The 23,304-nt window shown below is 33.5% G+C and overlaps 1 long non-coding RNA gene across 1 annotated transcript in view; it reads left to right on the top strand.

Moving 5' to 3' along the window:
- LOC116563835 overlaps positions 1-23,304 on the top strand; it is a 64,365-nt gene that overhangs the window by 4,183 nt on the left and 36,878 nt on the right. Inside the window, exons 2-3 of the long non-coding RNA XR_004274594.1 lie at positions 7,333-7,419; positions 11,837-11,918. This is a non-coding gene — a long non-coding RNA (uncharacterized LOC116563835). The remainder of the gene's footprint in view (positions 1-7,332; positions 7,420-11,836; positions 11,919-23,304) is intronic.

Here is a 23,304-nt window from a genome sequence, read left to right as displayed (position 1 = left end):
GCCAAAAAGAGTGAACAGAACGCAGGCTAGCCCTCAGGGCAAAGGGTCACCTAGCAAGGGCAGAGAGTAGTCATAAAGAATAGACGATAAAGGAGGAGCCCGCTGACTGAAAGGCAAAACTCAGAAGAGGCAGATTAGTGCTTTCAATTTGTGACAGCTAAATGAGTAACATGAGCTTCTGCACCTGTAATTTACCTAATCGGCAGACAGTTTGTGCCCAGAGATTCCCAAACACTGTGGTAAAAATAGTTTTGCACTTAGACCAACAGAACATTTGAGTCACTTCAGAGGACCTGGGGGAGGGGCATACCAAACGGAGGAAAAGGAAAGATATTAAAGGCGAATCCTCCGCAATCTTCAGTAAATGGCCGTGAGAAGTTATGCACAGAAATGGGGCTGGACCTAGATAAGGAAGGGCTTCGGTTTCCAGGCCCACCATGAAACACCCTTTTAAAAAGAGCACCAAGGAAATGAGCCTAGATAGAACACGCGAGGGAGGAACCAGCGAGGCTGCTCTTCAGACAGTTCAAGAAACACATTTTTGCTCTTTGCTCTCACTCCCAATTCCAAAAATCTGTGTTCAGTCATGTACTGAGCTGCAAAACGATACTTAAGGAGGCTGCTGTTCATTTCTTAAATCTTAGGCATAATTTACAGGGAAGGTGACAATGAATGCTGTTCTCCCCAAGAAACTCATATTCCTCAGTGCAAAAAATGAAGGCTTGTTCATTATTCTGCACCTCCCTCCCCCTGGTTTTATTCAGATTTCTGAATTTAAGAGTAAAATTTGGGAACCATTCAAATTTTTTCCGGGTTAAGTATTCCTTCTGGTGAGGGGCCAACTGGCAAGGTTTGCTTAGGACTGAGCAGGTACCCAGGAGGCCAAATTTTCAGTGCTAAAACTAGGGAAACCCTGGACAAGTCAGAAGAGTTAATCACTCTATTTCCCAGAAAAAGCCCATAGAAACTAGCATACATCTATTAGTAAATAAGAACAATGTACAGAGTGCAGGATATATAAAGCATAGATTTTTTTAAAGAAATTGCTGTAATTATACATATGGGGTAGGATGTTAGACAAAGTTCTACTAGGCCCAGCTCTGATACTTGCTAATCATTTGACATTCAACATGTTTTATGACTTTTCTAAACTTTGATTAGTCTATAAAATGAAAACACATTACTATATAACATTGCTTTAAAGATTTAAACAATGTCAATAAAATGTAATATATACTGTCTAGCACAGAAACAATATTCAATACAAATTAGTATTATTTCAGCTATGATTGAAGAAAAAAATCATCCATCTCCTTGTCACCTCAATAAATTAAACCCTACTTTTTTGTTTTCTATATGAACAAAATTTTACATAATGTAATATCATGTAATGTGAATTTCATATTACATACTTTTAACTTAAATTTAAGTACAATGTAACATTACATGTATATTGCCTTTTTCAATGAAAATATTATATGAACATTTTTATGATACTACATACAACTAATATTTTAAATGTCCAAAATTAATGGAATGGTTTTCCTATGATGTTTAAGTCTTTTAAAAATGAAACGAATCATGATATTCAGATGACCCCAATTATAGTGGTGCTTGGTAAGATAAACAAATGTCTCTAGTATAGTATGGTTAGCCAAGTATTTTGTTACTGCCCTCCAACTGGCTGGTTATGACATATTGCCCAAAATGTTTGGCGCTTTAATGCCTGTGTCAGGGTCTACCGTGACAAATAGTCACCACTGTACAAACACATTTTTTCCGTAAAGTTTCTCTACCAGTTTGGAAGAAAAAAGTTGTTTAATCAGATATACACACATATCTCACACTTTTTTTGAAAGTCAAGACATTTTTGTCTGTGGATAATACATGTTAGCTTTTAGGTTAGTGAGTGATAGAAGTTAAAAGTTATACTGTGTTTAAATTGCATATTACCTGGAACCTTTTAAAGTACAGGCATTATGTGTTCAACATGTCACTGGTCATATAAAATTAATCATATTAAATTTTATTTTCCCTGACTTTTTTATGATTTGTGCTAGGTGTTGTCATATTAGAAAAGACTGGCTGTGTAATTTTACAATATTAGTATGGCCTTTTCATTAAATCATTTAAATAGATTTTTTTCACTTTCTTGTATTTCAGCATAATGCTATTGTGAGATTTAAGCTGCTTCTTTTGTAGCAACATAATGTTCAAGACTTGGTACTTTCAGAGAAAAAAGAATAAAAAGTAATAATGTATACGTTTTTTATTTTGTAAAGTTGTAGCCATTATTCAACTCTGAAAAAAAATAAGTTGCAGGCCCTTATATGTTGAAGTACTTTAAATAAATGATTTCATTACATCTTCACAATACTTTACCAAGCATATTATATAATTGATTTCATTTTAAAAATACAGAAAGCAAAGAGAAGTTAACCTATTTGCCCATGATCACATGCTATACACTTAAACCTTATTCATGTGGCAGTGATTCATACAATTAAAGAGAAGCTTTTCTTCTGAATTTCCTTACAGTGACCAAAAGAATCGTCCTCCAGGGGTTACCTTAGAGGGGTTTTGAGTGTTTATTTGAGAAACTTCAGGGTAACTTCTGCTTTTTTTGTTTGTTTGTTAGTTTTTCAGTCGCATGTCTAAAAGAGGCATGTTGGTAGCTGATGGCTGAGATTTGGACCTACGTATTTCCCCATTAGCAAATAATGACACAACGACATTTTCCATGTTCGCTACTATGTACAGGCAGTCTGTCTCAGAGGTCACAAAATAGATGTTCATATGAAGATGCTCAAAACACATGGTCTGTTTCATTGTTTTAAAACACACAGTAAGAAGAAAAAGGAAAAAGATGGAATAATTTAGCGCACCATTATAGGGCTATCATAAGTGAACTTGGGCTTGAAAGGGTCTTTTCTTTCTCAAAATGATGGGCACAGTTTGGTCCAAGAATTACAACATAGGCTGAGGGTAGAATTCCTTTCTAAATTTGTTTCCAAGAAAATAGATGAACATTTTCCAAATACTAAGTTTTGCAATACTCTTATGTCCTGTTTTTCTCTTTCCCCCAATTAGTGTGCTCCACTTACAGTAGTTACAAGGACTAGGGTTGAAAATGACCAAGGGATCTCAGCTGGTAGAAGGTGTCTAGAACCAATACACAGATCCTCTGAACAACTAGCCATATCTAATGCTCATTGATAGGAAAGTCTTTTCAGATTGGACATGACATGTTTTGAGGATATTATTATCACTTCAAATTATTGAGGTGTCTTAACTATTGAGAAGGCTAAATGTAAATGTGGTTGATGGAGATAAAAGAGAAAAATAAAAACAAATACTGATCTTATCTATTTCTTCAAAGCACATGGAAAAAGACATTCCAGGATCTTCTGGAAGAGCAATTTAGTTTTTTTAGTCTCCCATTATTTAGATTTGCTGAAATAAATTACACTTCAGTGTAATTATTTTTGCTGTATTTGGTTTATTAACATAATTTATATTGAAATTTAACAAATTATTTTATGTAAGCCATTTATAAAGAAAGCCTTTATTAAGAAATGTCTTTCATATAAAGTGTTCCTAAGATAGAGATGGAATACACTTGAAATTTTCAATTCGTGTTAAGCTTTTTTTTTAATGAGACTTGATAATCAGAAATTTAAAAAAACACGTATTTCTACTCATTTGTTAGTTGACAGAATAGAGAGAATTTAGTTTTAAATGGGATTACTACCGAAAGAGTCTGAAACAAAACATCTTGGTTTGTTAACATATTTTAAACTCACTTAGCAATAAGTTGGCTTGGGCTTGAAAGGGTCTTTTCTTTCTCACAATGATGGGCACAGTTTGGTCCAAGACTTACCATAGAGGCTGAGGGTAAAATTCCTTTCTAAATTTGTTTCCGAGAAAATAGATGATCATATGCTTTTGGAGATCAACAAAATAAGGAGCTTACATGGCCCATAGTAAAGCATTCTGTTCTGTGAAACACTTTAATGTGAACTGTGACAAGCATGACTCCTATGATGGATATTTGGCGAGGTACGACGATCTTGTCATGCAAACAAGAGCTTATTAACATGGTTTCCTCAACTCCACTTCTCACATCCAAATCCTCTAGGAATTGACACCAACTGTCCATTTTGACACTTGTTCATTAATTTTCTTTCAATAGAACTATTCTCTGCGCTCAGCTGTTGTAGCAATTTAAGATTTTACATACTTTCCTGATATGGCTCTTTGTTGGACATTCCTTCTGTGTTCAGCGGACCAGATAACACCAGAATTCTAATATATGTCACAGAGTCCTTAGTTCAGTTTGCCACTTGTTCCATTACCCACTCTCAAAAAGGGAACTTTAGCTTGACCTCTTAAAAAGTGAAAAGAGCAAAATCAATTAGTTCTCTCTATCAAGACTTAATGGTCATGACAGCAATAAATCCATGACAATACCTCCTTTCCTGACCTGAATCTTTTCACACACCTGTCCTGAGTAAATCCAATAGATCCCTAGTTATAAACTGCTTACAGAAAATCTTTTTTTTTCATTTCGTAGGCGTGTGTGCACACCTGCGTGAGTACACTCATTTCACAGCCATGACTGAAGCACTAACAGATTGCAGGCAACAGATAATGATTATTGTATTCCTTTGTGAAATATGCTCGACTTTGCAAATTTTTATTCATGATCAGAAAGAACCCTCATTTTGAGGACTGAAGGGCATAAAATGAATAATATAAGGAATGACTGCAGATGTGTCTAATATTTGTTTTGTAATAAAATAAAGTTGGACCGTGCAGTGGTATGATTTTTCCATGGCACAATATGCTCTTTTCTTGTGTGTCAGCTTTTGTTTGGGGTTAGTGAGAATCATCACATCACAAAGAAAGAATGCAAGAATCAAGGGTTGCTTTGCCCTTTATCAATCTGTTGTGCTGTTCCTGGAAATGTTTATATTTGACGCTTGCCAAAAGGCAGCAATTGTTTTGTGGTTGCTATGCTTAAAAATGATATAAGTGCAATAAGTGATGCTTGATTGTTTCGACATCCTTTTACTGTTTTGTTCAGATTCGTTAATGTGCTTTAGTCTTTTAGATTTTGAATTATGATGCAATAGCACTAAGAACATATGCTGCCTTTTAGAAAGAACTAAGTCATTTCCAAATATTAATTCTTTAATCTTTAGTATATGATTCTAGAATATCTAGACTTCTTATGTTCCCAAACTTTATTTTTACTTCTTTGAGGATTTGGTATTCTAAATAGTTTTCTAAATCTCTAATAGCAGAAATTTTTCTTTAATCTTATCCATGTCAGTTCACCAAAAAGCTTATTTTTTCCCTACTTTAAAGAAAATCCCAGACTTCTCAATGGAATAAGTTACCTTTGGAAAAGCAAAGTGATGATTAAAATCAGCTTTTGGATATATGATAATACTGTAACACTGTTTTTGGTGGTGATAAGTTACTTAAAGAGTTTTATAAGTACATCATCATAGCAGTAACCTCAGCCACAGGGAAAAAATGAAGCACAATCTTACAAAATCTTATAAGATTAGCATGAAATTTTTCTGAGGGTGCAATAATTTAGATATACCTTCAGAAGTGCACAGCAAGACCTTTATAAGGCTCTGAGACTCTGGGACTTTGAATAGTCTCTTAAAGACAAATAATGGAGAAAGAAACGAATGAGAGTGATAAGGAGGAGGAAGAGGGAGAGTGTGTGCAAGAGCGGGAAAAGCTGTAAGGGGGAAAGTGGAATTGTGAAGCCATTCTGAATTCAGAATTGACCATTAGACTTCTATCAAAGTCAACTCTTTAAAAAAAAAAATCACAGGGTTTTGAAGATCAGCGCTTACTCTGGAATTATTTAAAATGCTTAAAATATTGGGTTGACACAGAAGGCTTTAGGGTAAACTACATCTCCTTTTTAGTGACTTGCTTCCTTGGGAATAAAATTTAGTGGACAAAGCACATAACTCACAAAAAGCTTGGAAGTTCCTGATGTTGTTTCCTAAGTTCTTCTACTTCAAAATTCAATCTATAAGGAAATATTCATAAAAAGACTATTTGCGGAGTGTAGATCATCAAAGTGTATTCACTTTTCATAGCTTGTACTGATTGTAGTATCTGATTCTATGCTTACATATATCCTAAAATTTATCACATTGCCTTATGGTGCTTATTGTTCATACCACCCATTACATAGGGCAGGAAATAAGCAATAATCAATACAGATTACAGAAGACTATCTGTTTTAAGATAGATACTATGTAATTTTTGTGAGTGAATGAATAACTGATAATAATTGTCAAAACCTTTTATCATCTATGAGAAGGTTATTATTATTATTGTTTTTTGAGATGCAGTTTCACTCTTGTCACCCAGGCTGGAGTACAATGGTGTGATCTCAGCTCACCACAACCTCTACCTCCTGGGTTCAAGCGATTCTCCTGCCTCAGCCTCCTGAGTAGCTGGAATTACAGGCACGTGCCATCACACCCGGCTATTTTTATGTATTTTTAGTAGAGACAGGGCTTCTCCATGTTGGTCAGGCTGGTCTTGAACTCCTGACCTCATGTGATCTGACCACCTTGGCCTCCTAAAGTGCTGGGATTACAGGCATGAGCCATCACACCAGGCCTGAGAATGTTTTGAAATGGCATTTTTCTTATTAGAATTTTAAATTTTGGACAGGGAAAATGTGGCACATATACACCATGGAATATTATGCAGCCATCAAAAACGATGAGTTTGTGTCCTTTGTAGGGACATGGATAAACCTGGAAACCATCATTCTCAGCAAACTGACACAAGAGCAGAAAATCAAACACCGCATGTTCTCACTCATAGGCAGGTGTTGAACAATGAGAACACATGGACACTGGGAGGGGAGCATTACACACTGGGGTCTGTTGGGGGAAAATAGGGGAGGGTCAGCGTGGGGTGGGGAGTTGGGGAGAGATAGCATGGGGAGAAATGCCAGATATAGGTGAAGGGGAGGAAGGCAGCAAATCACACTGCCACGTGTGTACCTTTGCAACAATCTTGCATGTTCTTCACATGTACCCAAAACGTAAAATGCAATTTAAAAAAATTTGAATTTTTATTTCTATTTGATATTTGTTTAAATTTTATGGTGTTTTGCTCAAAAGGTGCATATTTAAATCAGTGCAAGACATAATGCTCATTTACTCTCTTTGAAAGTAATTCTGCCAAAACTTTTGTTTGGGCAGAAGTTCCTGAAACCTTTATGGGACCAAAAGTTCTCTACTCAAAATGCACTTTGTAACAACACTTCTTCTTTTTCTGCAGCTAAAATAGCTAAGCTTTAGACACAAGTCTAGCTGTCACAACCAAATTATAGTACACCAATCAGACCTTCATGCTATTGTTCTATAGGTGAGTATGATTATTTATTGACTGTGTTTTAACAGCAGTGATGGGCTACTTGTTCCTAGTCACCTCGCTCCTGCATACCTGGCCATCTTTGATGTCCTCGGTGTCTGTGTCAATGAGTCATTGTTTCATCTAGCTGGCCTCATAAGTGTGAGGATCTCAAGACGTGGTTACTTTACCTTTGCTCACTCTACAAAAGAGTCATCAGAAGCTAATCTGTGTTGCTACCTTGTCACCTCCCAAACCTTGCTGATTCAGAGTTTGATGGGTAACTGAAGATAGTCAGAGCAGTATGGAACCCCACATGGAAAACTAATCCTTATCTCATCTATTTGTATCCTTCATGTTTCTTCTTTATAAAGCCTTTGATTTGTAGTAATACAAATATTTTAGTTTACCTTAAAATAATTTTGTAAAATATAAGAGGCCTGTGAAATGATCGCATTAGACTATATGGTGCAATTGACATAATCAGGACTCAGGCTTTCTTAAGTAATAATCCTGTGATCAATTTTATCAGAATCCCTGAGGGAACTTGTTCAAATTTGAATTTCAGAGATCCACGGCAGCCCAACTGAACTAGAATATTTCTGTAGATGCTCATAGAAATTTTGATGAGATTAAATGTGTCCAGCCTAATGGTTCTTAAGCCTGGCTGCACAATAGAATCCCCTGCGAAATGGAAAATGATTAAAATGTACAGACACGGCTGAGAACTTTTGGCCTAGCACAATGCCCAACGCCTATTTTATGTTCAATGATTGATAAATGCACTCAAGTTAGATAAAAGAAAAGCCAGCAAGTGATTATAAACCCATCTCTAATTATAATATATGACATAAAAGGCATGAAAGGAAGATTAATGAAATTTCCAATCTAAAATTATTTTTATTTCAAATGGGAATGAACCTTGGCTATTAGTAAGCATAAATTTCTCTCAAATACACAGTTAAATGATTTTATATTAGTAGAAATAAGTGTCATTTAAATTATAAATCACTTTGTCCACTCTATGTAATACAACTCCTTTTCTTACATAAAGCTCTACTTTAAAACATGGGTTCTAGAATACAATGTCAAGAAGAAATAAAACTACAATTCAATTACTGTAAAGTCCAAATTCTCATACAGTGATAGAGATGATAAACATCAGTCTATTTAAATACTAACTGTGAGCCAATTATTATTTAAAGTTCTTTAGGTGTATTAACTCTGTTCACGGTATCCCTAGGAGAGTTAATATCAGCCCCAAATCTTCATATTGTACATTTAAAGTGAAAGCAAACATACAGAAAAGAAATGCTAGGATAGGTCACTTGGCCTCACATATTGTTGTTTTATAAATAATTCTTTGTTGGAATTAAATTTGCATAAACATATCTCAAATTATAATTGTATTTACTTTAGAAGTTAACATAATGACCTTTTCTTGGTGTATTACCACCTACCTTGACATACTAAAGTATGAAGTATTCTATTTCACTGTAATGTCTACTGCTAGATTACATGGCATATTGTTTAAAAATCAGGCTGGACACCATCGCTCATGCCTGTAACCCCAGCACTTTGGGAGACTGAGGCAGACGGATCACGAGGTCAAGAGATCGAGACCATCCTGGCCATCATGGTGAAACCCCAACTCTACTAAAAATACAAAAATTAGCCAGGCATGGTGGTGGGTGCCTGTAGTCCCAGCTACTTGCAGGCTGAGGCGGGAGAATGGCTTGAATTCAGGGGGCAAAGGTTGCAGTGAGCCGAGATCGCGCCACTGCATTCCAGCCTGGTGACAGAGAGAGATTGCGTCTCACATTAAAAAAAAAAAAAAAAGGAAAGAGAAAGAAAAGGAAAAAAAAAATCAAGTAATAAATTCCTGTTTGGTGGAGTTAGATTGAAGTCAGTATGTAAACAGTTCATTAAAGTAAGTATGTAGCATATTTCTTTATAGTTTACCATAACAAATGAAGTGTAGTATTTCAAAAAAAAATTGAGGAAATTGAAAAAAAATGAGACTAATGAAACATGATTTTAAAAATAGTAACTCATTTTCTTAGAAAAGAACCCATAATCATGAAAAACTCAGCAAAACAAGCCTTTTATTACAACTGATTTAATAATGTAGCCAATTTTTGAAAGGATTCACTTATTAAATATTTTTTATAAATTTCATTTAATTCAAGCCCAAGCCTTAAAAGCAAAATGGTCATACATCTAACCAATGCCAAAAATCCCTCAATTATCTCAGTAAGTAACTTCATGAAATCTTGCATTTCTTTTAGTGACCATGACCAGAAAGAAAATGATTGAAAACATTACTCCAAATTGTAAAATAGCTACCCTTTGGTACTAGAATTTAATGTGATATAATTCCATTTTCCTTTTTAGATTTCTCTGACATTTGTACAAATTATATAATAATTTTGTATTTTGTAATGATAAAATAAAATAAATATTTAAGAAAATAAAATACAAGCAGGAATTTAGGTACAAGTAGAAGAAGTGCATCTGGTAAATAAGACAGAATCTTAGTTTCTAGGACTGGGAAACAAGGCCTGCAGTACATTTACAGCAAGATTTTCTAGATGTTGATCTAAGAGTACTGAAGGAATATAATATTCTCCTGGATAAGGACTAAATTCTTTCCAGAGTGAGGCTGAGCTTTATGGTTAGATTGAGTTGCTTCTAAAATATAGAGATGAGGATGTTGGAACAGGAAACCAGGTAGCTTGCTCTCAATAATAAGCTTCAATTACCTGGGAAATTCAGTTATACAAATAAGGACTGTTAAAAGATAAACTGAGACACAATACAAATTTTAGAGTTTATATGAGCAATCAGTGATGCATAAATTGGGGAAATACCAAATTGGAGGATGTCTTGAGCTCTACTAAAGAAATGCAAGTGGAAGGCTTTTATAGCATGAATGTGGAAACAAGAAATTGAAAATAGAGTGGTTACACTTACACAGTTGTCCTATTTGGTCTATTCCATTGCTGGCAGCTTTTGATTTGTTGAACTTTTTTTTTTTTTTTTTTTTTTTTTTTAACGATTCTGGCATTTACAATTAATGTCCCAACTTGTTTTGCTTATATTTGTAGTCTAAGCAAGGTTAAGGTTACTTTCAATGTTAACTGGGTTTGTTTGCTTAGAAATTTTTCAGACTGGTCTACATTTTATTTTAACAAGTCCTTCCTAGTTATAACAGATTATATTATAGGCTATTTTTGTTAAATGTGTTGTACCAGGAAGTAAGATTACTCAAAGTAGTCCATTGTCCTAAAATTCAGGTTTAGTTTCTTGATACACATCTTTGAATTCTTATAAATTGTGAAGAAAATGTAAATGTCTAAATATTAGCGTTGGAGGATTCATTGGACGTTAAACATTGATGAGCTATTATCCTGAGAAGGGTGAAATTATTTATGGACTTTAAAGGGAAACAAGGCCTTGGGACATACTAAGATTTATTTTCTCCATAATCCATTTTGGTTTCTGGTTATGAGGTTATAGCTGACCTGATTCCATTATTTTCGTTGCCTACCATCATTTTTCCATTGGTGGGTGATATTTCCTTGCTATCGAAATCTTATAACACAGACTGTGTTAGAAAAACCTGTATGTTTCATTGAGGTCTTGGTTGCTTCTCATCTCAATAACATATTTTTAACTTTTTTAGATAATAAACTATTTTAATATATTAAAGGGCAGTTTTCCTTTCATCATTTTAATCTTCAGAATTTTGAAACCCATTTCTCAGTTATTCATTCTTCTAGATGAATTTAACAGGCTTTTTTTTTTTCAAATTTGGAACAATAAAATGCTATTAAGATTTTTAAATTAGCACATTAAACCTATGAAGTAATTGGAGAAGAATGATGTTCTTTATAATAGGCCTCTCTTACTTAAAATAATCATATTTTTCATTTCCCTATTTTATAGTTTTCTTCAGAAATGCACCATAAGTTTACCCTCTCAATATTTTATAACAGTTTGGACGTTGTCAGTGAAATAATTTTTCCCATTATATCTTTCAATCATGTTAATTGGTTGCTTATGGTTTTTGCATATTTATTTTGCAGTCACCTGAATTAGAGAATTTTTTATTACTTATATATTTTTTCAGTTTATTTATCTGTATCTTCTAGGTATGCATATAATGGTAATTTTGACTTCTGTTATTTTTGTTTACTTTATTACTGCTTTGGTTAGATTAGTGGTAACACATTTTTGGTATTGATTTTGATGATTCTCTGCCTCTAAAATCTCTTTAGTAGCCTAAATTACTTAAAACATTTAAAAAAATTCATTCATGTACTCACTCACTGAGTTACCGTTTATTTAGTACTCTAAGGCACTGCAAAGGTTATTTATATATGTGTGTGTGTGTGTGTCTGTGTATATTTATCTATATATTCATAATCAGAATATGAGGGGCCATCCAAACCCATCTGGGTCTCTACTCTGCATATCACCCTGAGGAAGTGAGCCACCACTGAGTCTAGATGGTAAGTAGAATCTTGCTCCCTGCTGACCTGCTTCTCTGCCACTTGGACCTGCATGGTGCCAGTTCCTGGATTCTCTTTCGCCTTGCTTCACCTGCCTGTTATGATATGCTACCTCTTGCTAGTCTACTCTCATGTGTCCTAGTTGGGTTCACCACCTGTTGTTCGTTACTGTACTCTCTGGACCTGGTGTCTGCCTCCATGAATGTGCGCATTGGCAGCTGAGTCCAGATCTGCCTCTCCATCTCTACCACCTGTTTCAGCCCTGTGGGATATCTTGTTCCAGCTTTCTTCTGGAACTGCCTTACCCTACCTTTGTAGTCTAATTAGTTTTGATGAGATCTTTTAAAAAATGCATCAAACCCATTTCTATCTCCTTAAACAGTAAATTAATTGAAAGAGAAAAAAATGTTTTCTTAAAGATGCAGAGGCTGATGTTGTAATATTTATTTTTGTTATATCCAGTGGCTATTGAAATATGTTGGATTTCAATAAATGGTCCCAAATTTTTAGGTTTTGAAGGTATATGTGTTGTTTATAAGAAGGTGTGTGTGTGTGTGTTTGTGTGTGTGTGCACGTGCAAAAAATAAGTATATCAGCCATCAATTTTGCAGTTTCTGGATTGCCGTAACCTGGAAAACCAAGTTTGTTGAAGTATCTATAAGAAAAGACTGTTGATAAACTACTTTTTAATAAGTTGCCCAATTATACAGAATTCCTTTTTGTCAGCTTCAGTTGTTTAAAGGCTCTTTGCACACTATCGATTTCTTGGTTACATTCTGGATAACTGATAATCCTGAACAAATGATACATTAATCACTGTATGCCAGTTTTCCCTGCTATTTCACCTTCATTTATCTTTGATCCAGAGGTGTTTGTTTGTTCCCTGACTGCAAGGATATTTTAGCATGTGTGAATTGGTAGGAAAATATACTGTCACACAGACAACATTATTTTACTTCTGCTTAGGCAAATTTTCTTTTTTTCTTTTTTTAAATATTTCTTTATTATTTGTGTGTGTGTGTGTGTGTGTGTGTGTGTGTGTGTGTGTTTTATTGCATTTAGGTTTTGGGGTGCATGTGAAGAACATAGGTACACACATGGCAGCGTGATTTGCTGCCTTTCTCCCCTTCACCAATATCTGGCATTTCTCCCCATGCTATCTCTCCCCAACTCCCCACCCCCCAGTTGAACATATTTGTTTGAGTTTCTGTCATGTGTAAGATGTTATCTAAGCGTTACATGGATAAAATTATGAGAAACGTAGTCCTTGTTTACAAATAGTTGACAATCTAGTAAATGGAGAATGCCAACGGATAAGAACCTGCAAAAACGGCTTCAGAAAGGTTCTAAGAAAGGCATTAGTTATTGCGGGAACTGTAGGAGCCAAAGCATGGTATTTGGGAGCGTGTAGGATGTGTTTTAGTAAGCAATGAATATTCTAATTTGGTCTAGTTCTAGAAACAAAAGAATACTGTGGAAAGGTATTTGTAAAATGTGAGTTTAATTCAAAAGTCAATGAAGGGCTACCAAACAGATCAGTGAAATGATCATTGCTGAGATTTAGATTTAAATCTCAGAGTTTCAGAGCTTGAGATTTAAATCTGGTGACAAAGTGCATAATCAGAGCAAACAAACCACAGAATTTGGTTTGGACCAAATGTATACTGGAGGAGGTAGTGAATCAGAGAAAGAATATAGACCTAGATAGCCAAATACAAAGGCTGGCACTATCACTGACTATGTGACATGAGTAACTGAATTTGCATAAATACTATCCAGAAGCTTTTGTTCTTGAGAGAGGGCTTAGAGTTAATGTGTATATACTACATCCAAGCAGGTAAGATCAGAGATATTATCATATATCTAGTGGCCTCCATGTAACAGAGCAGGGTATGTGGCAAACACTACAGGTTCTGAACCCAGACTTCTTGTATTCAAGTCTAGGCTCTTTCATTTAGTTAATGTATAATCTAGAGAAGTTTATTTAACCTCTTTTTGCTTTGGTTTCCCTATCTGTAAAAGCCATATAATAGCACCTACTTTCAAGAATTGTCATGAAGTTAATGAATTAATATTTGTAAAGTCCCTAGAAGAGTGCCTGTCACACGGACTGTGAATCATTACATGGTAATGATTCAATGAAGAAGGTTATTATTAATTATAGTAAATAAAATAAAAAGTAATATCAATTTTATGTGTATCACAATTATTCATATCACAATTTTAAGCATAATCTTTAACACATACGTAAATAAAACTTCTGATTTAAGAGTCCAGGAAGTCAGTGCTCATCCTGTTAACCATTCATCAACTTTCTGAAGGTAGTACACTCAGACTGATGAAACTAACTCTGTGTTCCAGTGGCAGAGTCCAGCAACTGAATTCATCATATCTTTCATGGCAGTTCACGAGGTTATAAACACTAAGTAAATAGGAGCATAATAAATTCTTTGGAAAGAACTTGGAGCATGTCAAGTTTTATTTTTAATGTTTAAAAGATTGATTGTTGGTGCTTTGGGAATGGAATAAGCAAATTACAGAAGTAAATATTTTTCTCGGTATTGTACTTATTCATATAGAGAGCTTGGATTATTATTATTGTGAAAATAACCCATAAACACTTTATGTCATTTATTTTAATAAATTATTAAAGTTTAAAATTTACCTGTGATTTTTCATTATAAAATTCATCAAACAAAAAAACTATAAAGCATAATATAATAATTTTTTTTACTCATTATTTAATTTTAGCAAATCTGACAATGTTGACAGATAGGCTTCAAATTTTAAAACAAAATTTACAAATGCATTGGAAGCCCTTGCGATTCCCTCACAATCTATCTACATACCTGCATTCCTCCCTTGTCAAGGGGAAACCATGATTCTGATGTGAATTTTTTTTCTCTTTTGGCAAGAATCGCAGTTAGATTCTGATGTGAATTTTTTATAGCTTCATTCATTCCCGTGATTTTATAACTGTACCAAAATGGATGCATCCACAAAAAATGTACTACCTATTGTCTTTTTAAAACATTATACAAATGGCATATAAATATCTCGACTATTTTTTCATTATCCTTCTGTTTAGGAAATTGTATTGGTTTATAACATACATAAAACACAACACAATCATTGTGTGTATACAAGTGTAGGCATTTTACACATGAATATGCCTGTATAACAGCACTCCATTCAAGATAGAGAACACTTTCAACATTCTCAAAATGTTCCCTTTGGTCTATAAAGTCAATTCCCCACATATACCATACTCCAAGTAGTCATCATTTATTCAATTTCTACCACTATGGATTAGTTTGGACTATTCCAGAATTTCATAGAATGGATTCTTATAGTAGGTACTCTCTTGTGTCTGTCTTCTTTCTCTTAGCACATGTTTTTTGAGAATTCTCCCTGCTCTCGTATTAGCAGTTCACTCCTATTTTATTGCCAATTTGTATTTCATTGTTCAAATAGACCGCAACTTGTTTATCCACTCCTGGTGATGGTCATTTGGACCCTCTATTTTTGTCCATTATGAATAAAGCTGCTAAGAACATGAATACAATTTCTTTTCTGAAAGTATATTTTAATTTCTCTTAGGTACATGACTAGGAATGGTACTGTTGGGTAGTATGGTAATAATGGTAATGTGTTTAACTTTATGATAGACTGCCAAACTGTTTTCCACAGCGATTATACCATTTTATACTTCCAGTTCTAGCTGCTCCAAATCCTTACCGATGACTTGATATTTCATTAATTTTAATTTTAATCATCCCACTGGGTGTGTAGTGGTATCTCATGATTTTAATTTGCATTTCCTTGATAACTAATGGTATTGAACATCTTTTGTATTGGTGCTAAATATCATTTGACATATTGGCTGTGTGTGTGTGTTTGTATGTGTGTGTGTGTGTATTTGTATGTGTGTTATACTTTGTAAATATACATATATTCCGGAGATAAGTACCAGGACTTGTATCCTATTACGTGTATTGTGAATATTATCTCTTATTCTTCCAGCCTGTGGCTTGACTTTTCATTTTCATTTTTCTTTCGTTTTTTTGAGACAAGAGTCTCACTCTGTTGCTCAGGCTGGAGTGCAATGGCATTATCACAGCTCACTGCAGCCTTGACCTCTTGGGCTCAAGAAGCAATCCTCCCATCTGAGCCTATCCAGTAGCTGGGACCATAGGCATGTGCCACCACAACTGGCTAATTTCTAAATTTTTTGTAGAGGGGGTTTTCCTGTGTTGTCCACACTGGTCTCGAATTTCTGGGCTCTAGTGATCCTTGCACCTTGGCCTCCCAAAGTACTTGAATTATAGGTGTGAGTCATCATGCCTGGCCTTATTTTCTTAATAGTCTTTTGAAGAGCAAGAAGTTATACTTTGATGAAGGACAATTTATCAAGTTTTACCTTGATGTTTTATTTTGGTTTATATTCTAAGAAACCTTTGCTTATTGAAAGTTCATGAAAAATTTTTCTTACTTTTATCCCCATAAGCTTTATAGTTTTGGCCTTTACATTTAGGTCTGAGATCCATTTCAATTTAATCTTTGTGCGTATTATATGGTATGAAGGTGAAGATTCATGATTTTTCATACAGACATCTAGTTGTTCCAATACTATTTTTGGAAAGACTATATGTTCCCTGTTGAATTACCTTATCATCTTTGTTGAAAACCAATTTGCCATCTGTGTGCAAGTTTATTTTTGGACCTTGTTTTCTGTAAATGAATCTATAGATCTATAGTGTAAATCTTTCATCTGTGTTCTATTTTAAATTGTTGAGTCATTCTAGTCTTTCGCATCATCTCCATATAAACTATAAAACTAGTTCATTAATTTCTTTTAAAAAGCCCTATGGACTTTTTATTGATGTTTCACTGAATCTATAAATAAATATGAAGAGAATTAGCATCATAACAATATTGAGTTTTGAACTTATGAAAGTGAATTTTAGAGAAACTTATTTGAATCTTAATTCCTGTCATGAATATTTAGTGGCTTTTAAGTATATCAATCTTGCACATATTTTGTTAGATTTATCCTAAGCATTTTATGTTTGTGCATGCTATTTTTAAAATTTAATTTAATTTAATTTTAAATTTCGGGATATCTGTGCAGGAAATTCATGTTTGTTAGATAGGTAAGCCTGTGCCATGGTGGTTTGCTACACTTATCAATCCATCACCTAGGTATTAAGTCTCTCATCATTAGCTATTCATCCTGATGCTCTCCCTCTCCCCTGGATGCTATTGTTTATGGTATTTTTAACTACGATATTCCAGTTGTTCATTACTAGTGTGTAGAACTAGATTTTTGTATCTTGACCTTATATCCTGTAACTTTTTTTATAGCTACTCATTATATCTAGTAGCTCTTTTGGAGATTTTAAAGATTTTTCTCATAAATGATGTATTTTTCTCTACTCACATCAAGTTTTATTTCTTCCTTTACAAAATATGTTCCATTTATTTCTTTGTCTTGGCTTATCATAGTGGCTAGAAACACCAGGAGAATGTTAAATAAAAGTTGTGAGAGCAGGCATCCTTGCCTTTTTCTTAATGTTAGGGTGAAAGCCTTCAATATTTCACCACTGAGTATAATATTAGCTCCAGCTTTTTTGTAATTGCTTTTAGTCAGTTTGAGGAAGTGCTTTGGCACTTTGAATATGTCATTCTGTTGTCAGTTGGCTTGCACTGTTTCTGTATAGTAGCCAGAATATTTTCTTTTCTTTCATCCCCAGAACAAGCATCTCTTTTCTTTAACAGTGACTTGCCTTGATTGCACGCACGCACGCACATGCACGCTTATGCAGAAATTATTGTGGGTACAGAATTGAGAGTAATGATAGTGTGTATGCATGCTTGTGCATTAATCTGCCTAGATTTTTTTTGAGATTCTTGAATCTATAGATTTATATTTTTCAAAAAGAAATATTTGGACATTATTTCTTCAAACATTTTTTCTGCCCTCCTTTACTTCTGATTACACTTATGATAAACTATGTGAATTGATCTCACAGGTCACTGAGAATCTTTGTTTTTTCAGCCTACTTTGTCTCTATGCTTCAGTTTAGATAATTTCTATGGACTGATCTTTGAGTTTACTGATTCTTTTTTTCTTCTTTAGTGTCTAATTTGCTCTTAATTGCATCCAGTAGCATTCTGACATCAGCTATTATGGGTTTTAGTTTTAGAAGTTTAATTGTTTGTAGTTTCCAGTAATATTTATATTTTTTTCTCATGTTAACATATTTTAATAGCTATATTAAAAGTTCTTGTCTGCTAATTCTATCCCTTTTTATTTACACGTGTGTTTCTAATAATAGATCCTTCTCCTGGTTACAGGTTGCTTTCTCCTGCCTAATAATTTATAACTGAATGTTGAGTATTTTGAATGTTACACTGTTAAACCTATTTACTTGGCTTAATTTTAAAAGGGCTGGGTTTTTTTTTATTGTAATATAGCTTAATTTGATGTTTCAAGTCCTTTTTAAAAAGTTTTGTTGTGGAAGTCTTGTTTACTGAAGCCACTGTAGGGTTTCTGTTGAAATCCTGGTGGTGTTCTCTACTCACATTTCATTTAAGAATTTTCTGAAGGTTTGAATTTAGAAATTGATTCAACCAATTTAGAAATTGATTGAATTGATAGTTTTATAATATAGTCTTGACCCCTATTGATGTGGTCTATTTCTCCATTTAAAGAGGCGTCTTTTATCTTTCAATTCCATATTTTCTCCTGCCATGGGATAACTCACACATAATGTCACAAATGAGATCTGTTGTACTTTTTCCAGCTTCTTAAGTAAATGCTTAATATGTTTATATTTGAGGATATATATTTTAGGCCCCTAAGCTTCCCTTTATGTACTATTTTAGCAGAATCTCCCAAAATATCATAAAAGGTGCTTTGATGTCATTCGGTTCTGCTATGTAATTTTCATTGAGATTCTTCATATTAATCTGTGTGATATTTAGATATATGTTAATTTAGTTTCAAGTATAGGAGCTTAAAATTATTTTTATTATAAATGTTTTATTTAATTGTCTTGTAGTCAGATAATGGCTATGTATAATACTGAGTCTGAAATTATTTTCAACTTTCTTTGTGACACAGGAAGCAGTCCTTCTTTGCAACTGATCCATGAGAACTTCAAAAGAATATGTGTCCTTTTTATAGGGTATAGGAATTTTTCTCACTAGAGAAATATTAGTTCAAATGTGTAGATTTTCTAATTCATTTATTTTCATATCATTAATTTATCTTCTTGATCTACAACTTATGTTATTTTAGAAATATGTTTGTAATAAATACATTTAATTTCTTTGGTATAGTTCAGTATTTTGAGGCTATATTAATCATCTATTCAATCATTTATTTTTACCTAAAAGTGTAACTATCTTTTTTTTTTTAGCAAAAGACATATGGGTTTGAAATGAAAATATAGAAAAATAAACAAAATTTTATTTCATTTAAATTTCAAAGTGCTATACTTCTTTAAAAAATTATTTTTACTTGAAAACAACTTTATTTGACTATTATAAAGATGAAATTTTGGAAAAATGTAGTTTATATAGTAAGGAATAAGGTTAGGAATGCCTCAAAATCAATTATCACGTTTACTTTCTTTTCCATTTTTAAAGTTAAAAGAAAAATGCTGAATGTGAAATTCCACTAACTACTAAGGAATAATTCCCTCTATCACCATTAGGCTAATTTGAAGCTAATCATTATGATAATAATTCTGTTTTCTATATATATTTCAAGTGGCTGTGTGAATCAATAGGTCATAGCTTTGGCATATTTGAACTCTTACAGAAAAAAAAAATCATAACTACTACCATTATTGATACAGGAGTTAGAAATTATTTAGGCAGATAGGGAGGATAAAGGAGTCCTTGGCAAGACTTCCCTTTTAATAAAAAGCAGCCCCCAAATTATTTGTTTTCTAACAAAAGCAGCCTGAAAAATCATGCTGCGGACATAGATTAGCAGGCTGGAAGCTTGCACAGGTGAATTTCAGCATTTGTTCCAATAGGTGAAGGCTACCTGGGGGCCAGGCATGTTCAACAGGGAGGTTCCATCTTCCCTTTTCTTTGTCACCACATGTACAGTAAAAGAAGCAGGCAGCATGATGCCAGCCAGATAGAGAAACATTTGCATAATAAAAGATTAGAGTAGGGGTGGCCAGATTTTTATGTATTATGCAAATAGCACATCTGGTCCAACCAATCTTTTGTGCCTTATGTAAATCAAACACCACCTCCTCAAGCTGATCTATAAAACCTCCTGCACTTCACCATAGAAGTGGCAACCCATTTTCCCTGGGACCCGTCTCTGTAGCAACAAAGATTTTCTCTTTCTTTCACCTATCAAGCTTCTGCCCTTAACCTACCCTAGTGTGTCAGCGTCCTTGATTTCCTTGGTGTGAGACAACAGACCTTGGGTATTACTTCAGTCAAATGACGGCGCTTCATTATCATGTATATTACAATCTAAACCTCATTGAGTGTTTACTCTGAACTAAGATTGCTCTACAAATATGTGAGGTACCTATTATAATCATCTCCATATTAGGAATGAGGAAATTGAGGTACAAACTGGTTATTGCTTTTTGCCTCAAGTCACAAAATTAGTAAATACAGATGAGATACCCATCCAATCTGGCTACAGATTTTTAAAATACATACTTACACAAATTTAATTATATCAGATGAATTAATAAGAGAAGGAAAAAGAATGAATATTAGAAAGACAAATTAATCTGAAAGTTCACCCATGTAGGCTGTTTTCACATGTTCAAATTCCCTACAGCCCATGTACATATTAAAAAGTTTTGAAATGGAAGTCAGCACAAAATAGGATTAAAAAACTGTCTTCCTGAGGCTTCTTTATTCCCAGGCTTCTGCATGCCGCTTTTCAACATAAAATAAGGTTGGATACATACCTTGAAAGGAACTTGAACTTCAGCCAGATAGCCCTGGATTTGAATTCTATACCACCAATTACTCTATGTGAGAATTTGGGCACCTTCTTCATCCCCCCATGCTTCCATTTCCTACTCTTTTAGTGAAGTTAATCTCATAGATGAGGTTTAAATGAGATAAAATACCAACTCATGTTATGATTCCAGCACAGTGCCAGGCACTCCTTAAAGATTCAAATATTGAATTACAGAATATTTCTTTCATTTTTCTTTCTTTTATATCTTCTAGCTTTCTTTTTTGTCCTGTTTCTTCTATCTTTTTCTTACTCTTTTCCTTTCTTTTGCTTATTAGTAGGGTAAAGGAGTTGATAGGATTTGATTATATATACATACACACATTTTATATGTATGTATGTATATATATATATATATATATATATATATACATACATAGAGAAACAGAGAGAGAGAGAGAGAGAGAAATGCTATGGAGCTTTTTTGACTTTGACAACCTCTTCTCTTTTTTTAGCTTTATTTTCATTATTCTATAAATTTCAGTGTTCTTTTTTCTTTCCTTTTTAATATTTTAATTTTTTTGCTTCTTTTACATTTCTTCTTTAATATTATTGTATTCATCAAGATTATTTTTACTCTTGTAAATTCATGCTAAGAGCTTATTTACCTCTAAAATCGTCTGCGGTTTCTGTTACTTATTTTCATACGATTAGCAGAAAATCTCTGACTGGCTGGTAGGGAATTGGGACATATGATGATTATAACCTTTCTTTATCATGAGCATTTTACGCTATTCAAAGCATGTCATTTGACTTACGGAGAGACTGACATAAGGTTATGAAAAGAGTACTTTCCAGGAGTCATAGAAACTTAGTTTTAATTTCAGCCTCAACTTTTACTAATAAATGTGGTTTCAGGCATAGCAATTAAGCTTTCATTATCTTTCCTGTAGTACAGGACCCTGCCAATCTTAAAGGATTTTGTAAGGATTAATAGGGATGATGGATGTAAAAGTACTCTAAAAAGTTTATAATTTACTAAAATGACTTCCCAACCTAACAATACTTTTAGTAAAATTAAAATAATTTAAGGTTGTGACTTTAGGAACATAATCCTGTTAACAGATTAAACCTTCTATTAAATGAGTTTTATTTTCAGAGGACAATATCGCAGATACTGATTTAGAATGTCCAATTGAATCTTCTGAAATGAAAATTTTCTTGGCTTGTTTTCCAAATTATGTTTTATATTATTTGTGTACAAGTCTATATATTAATTTTAATCAAAAATTCATTGAAAAAGCACTTAATTTTTTACTTAGTAAATATCAGTAGTTTTACTTACCAGAAGTCAATGTAGCTGCCATAATTTTCTCTTCAGTCTGTGCATGTGAAACAGACATACAAATATGATACTAATACCCACAAAGTACAATACAATCTTAAAATGGGATGCATTATCTTTTTCACAAACATTACGCATTGACTAGTCTTGGTAAAAGATTATCCTAACTTTGTAAAGTTCACTGTGCTTTTCAAAACATTTTCCTATACATAATCTATTCTGTTTCTCAGAACATCTCCATGAGCTGCTGGTGTACCAGCCCTGATTCTACATGGAAACTCTATCCATATTTATAAAGTCATTTACCATGAAATATTGCTTGTCCTAAGAAGACTAGCTATTTTGCCAACATTCTGCTTTATAAACTTTTAAAAAATATAATTCAGTTGAGAAGTTCAAATCATTGTGTCCCAAGTTTCTCATAAAAGTTCACTGAATTTTCTAAAGGTTGGCTAATGAAAATGGATGTGATTATCAGAATAATGGCATGGACTTATAGAATACTTTGCTGAACTTAAATTTCATTTTAAAATCGAGTGTTTGGTTCAATATGTGGAATGAATCACCATCTCCTTTATGAAGAGATCAAGGTTTAATTAGTTTTTCTGCAAAAGACTTATTACATATTTCACCTATAAACTGAAAGAAAAAAATGAGGCATTTTAAAGCAGAATGAAAGTAGAGGTGATACCCACAGCTGCTCTTGTCTCTGGCAAACCATTCTGAGAGGCTCCAGTTTCATTTGCTTCATATGAAACACATGTTGCTCATTTATTGTACATGTGCTTCAATGTATTTTGACAAATCTGATCTAAAAATGTTACAGATGTTCTTCATTATTTTAATTAGCACTAGTAGCCACCTATAGAACCTGGCTATAAATTGCTTCTTTCACAATATCATTAAAAGAAAGTTTAGCTATCCTTCATATCTGGGTTTCAGTTTAATTTTAGTTAGTGTCTTGACATAGCTAGCTATGTATATTTTATAAATGGTTACAATTCTTTTTATATTGATGTTAAATCTTTTTAAAAACATGTTTTAAATAATTTCAGGTAGATTTAAAATTGTTCTGATCCTGACTTATGTCT

This window comes from Sapajus apella, unplaced genomic scaffold (genome assembly GCF_009761245.1).
Source record: "Sapajus apella isolate SASKATOON/1434 unplaced genomic scaffold, GSC_monkey_1.0 scaffold2, whole genome shotgun sequence".
Taxonomy (NCBI): Eukaryota; Metazoa; Chordata; class Mammalia; order Primates; family Cebidae; genus Sapajus; species Sapajus apella.
Note: the sequence above shows the minus strand (reverse complement) of the source record. Positions and strands in the feature narration are given on the sequence as shown.